The sequence below is a fragment of the Myotis lucifugus genome, unplaced genomic scaffold, assembly GCF_000147115.1.
Source record: "Myotis lucifugus unplaced genomic scaffold, Myoluc2.0 scaffold_375, whole genome shotgun sequence".
In the NCBI taxonomy this organism is placed as follows: Eukaryota; Metazoa; Chordata; class Mammalia; order Chiroptera; family Vespertilionidae; genus Myotis; species Myotis lucifugus.
Window position 1 is genome coordinate 1,125,003 of NW_005871423.1, and position 3,166 is coordinate 1,128,168.

Below are 3,166 nucleotides of genomic sequence, written 5' to 3' on the forward strand. Positions count from 1 at the left end.
CTGTTACTTCTTAGGAAGCAGCAGTTGCCTTGTAAATTTCTCCTCCGCAGCCAATTGTGGTGAATTTACATATAATGCAATTCACCCATTTGAGTGTAGAGGTTGAGTTTGGTAATGGTATACAGTGGTGTAACCACCACCACAATCATTAAGTCTGAACATTTCCATCACCCTAAGTTTTTTCATGATTCTGCAGTCAACTCTGATCCCCAGCCCCAGACAACCACTGATGTTTTTCACTGGAGTTTTATCTTCTTTTTGAATTTTATTTTATATTTGTCTCAGGTGTACAGCATGGTGGTTAGATAACTATATAATTTACAACTATATCATTTACACATCTCGCTGATAATTCTAGTACCTGCCTGGTACCATATGTTGTTATTACAATACTATTGACCATATTCCCTAAGCTGTTCTTTACAATTCTGTGACTATTTTGTAACTTCTTACTCCCTTCACTTTTCTCACCCATCCCCCAACCTAGCAACCCTCAGTTTGTTCACTATATCTATGAGTCTGTTTCAGTTTTGTGCTCATTTATTTTGTTCTTTAAATTCCACATACAAGTAAAATCATATCATATTTGTCTTCCTCTGTCTGACTCAATTCACTTAGCATAATATTCTCTAGGTCCATCCAGGTTGTTGCCAATGATAGGGTTTCATTCTTTTTTTATAGCCAAACAATATTTTGTTGTATCAATGTACCACATTTCCTTAATCTGATTATTGATGGGCACTTGGGTTGCTTCCATATCTTGGTTGTTGTAAATAACACTGCAATGAATATAGGGGTATATATGTTTTTGAATTAGTGTTTGGGATTTCTTCAAATATACAGGGTGGGCACAAGTAGGTTTATAGTGGTGAGTACATGAAACAAGTTTATTCTTGCATTATTTATTTACTTATTTATTTGTATTATTTATTTGTATTATTTGTCTTCTTATTATTGTTATTATTTCATATCCTTACTTATGATTTATCTTTTAGGTAATGATGGCTGGTATTTTAACCTACTTTTTTCATACCTCTGTATTCCAGGAGTAGAATTTCTGGGTCATAATTTTAATTTTTAATTTTCTGAGAAACCTCCACACTGTTTACATAGTGACTACGCCAATTTGCAACCTTACCAGCAGTGCATAAGGATTTCCTTTTTTTCCACATCCTCACCAACACTTGCTTTTTGATTTATTGACAATAGTCATTCTGACAGGTGTGAAATGATATCTCATTGTAGTTTTAATTTGCATTTCTCCGACGATTAGTGATGTTGAGCATCTTTTCATATGTCTGTTGTCCATTTTTATGTCCTCTTTGAGAAGTGTCTATTTAAGTCTCCTGCCCATTTTGTAATAGGATTGTTGGTTGGGGTGGGGGTGTTTGGTGTTGAGTTGTATGACTTTTTAATAAATTTTGAATATATCTTCTTCCATTCAGTAGGTCTGGTTTTCATTTTATTCATGGTTTCCTTTGCTGTGCAAAACTTTTTAGTTTGATGTAATCCCATTTGTTTGTTCTGTTTCCCTTCCCCGAGGAGATATGTCAGAAAAAATATATTACTAAGAGCAATGTCTGAGAGTTTACTGCCTATGTTCTCTTCTAGGAGTTTTATGGTTTCAGGTCTTACATTGAAGCCTTTATTCCACTTTGAGTTTATTTTTGTATATGGTGTAAGAAGGTGGTCTAGTTTCATTTTTTTGCATGTATTAGTTCAATTTTTCTAACACCATTTAGTGAATAAACTTTTTCACCCCATTATACAGGGTGTCCCAAGCACTTTAACAGCCGATAGCTCAATTTTGAAAATGAAATAAATTTTAATAAACACTGCCTTTATAAATATTCAAAGTGTATGTATATGTTTGTTTGGGACACCCTCTATATTAATTGACCATACAGATATGGATTTATTTCTGAACTCTGTTCTGTTCCATTGATCTATGTGTCTGTTTTTACATCAAGACCATGCTATTTGATTGGTGTAGCATTGTAGTACAGTTTGATATCAGGTAGCATAATTAATACTTTAAGATCTTTCTTAAGATTGCTATTGCTATTTGGAGTCTTTTGTGGTTCCATTTAAAATTTTGGATTATTTGTTCTAGATTGTAAAAAAAAAGTCATAGGTGTTTGTATAGAAATTTCATTGAATCTGTAGATGGCTTTGGATAGTATGGACATTTTAATGATGCTAATTTTTCCTATCCATGAAAATAACATATGCTTCCATTTATATGAATCTTCTTCAATTTCTTTCTTCAGTGTCTTACAATTTTCAGAGTATGGGTCTTTTACCACTTTGGTTAAATTGTTTCCTAGGTATTTTTTTAATGCAATTTAAATGGGATTATTTTCTTAATTGCTTTTTCTGGTAGTTTATTATTCATGTATAAAAATGCAACCAGTTTCTGAATATTTATTTTACATCCTACTTATTTCAATTCATTTACCAGTGCCAGTAGTGTGTGTGTGTGTGTGTGTGTGTGTGTGTGTGTGTGTGTGTGAGATCTTCAGGGTACTCTATAAATAGTATCCTGTCATGCCACTGTTTCATTACTAATTTTCTGTCTGGATGATCTATCCTTTGATGTCTATGGGATATTAAAGTCCCATACAATGACTGTAGAACTGTTGATTTCTCCCTTTATGTTCATCAATGCTTGCTTTATATATTTGGGTGCTCTTAGGTTGGGTGCATAAATATTTACAAGGGTTATATTCTCTTATTGGATTGGTCCCTTTATCACTATGAAATACCCTTTTTGTCTCATAGTCTTTGTTTTAAAATCTATTTTGTTTGACATAGCATTGTTACCCCAGTTTTTTTTATTTCTATTTGCATGAAATATCTTTTTCCATCCCATTACTTTCAGTCTGTGTGTGTCTTTTGATCTGAAGTGGGTCTCTTGTAGACAGCATATGCTTGATTCCTGTTTTCTTATCCATTCAGCCACCTTATGTCTTTTTTTGTTTGTTTGTTAACCTTCATCCAAGGATATATTGTCCACTGATTTTTAGAGAGAGTGGAAGGGATGGAGGGAAAGTGAGAGAGAGACATCAATTGGTTGCCTCCCACATGTGCTCTGACTGGGGCTGGGGATCTAACCTGTAATCCAGGTACATGCCCCTGACCAGGAATCAAGCCCGAGACCCTTTGG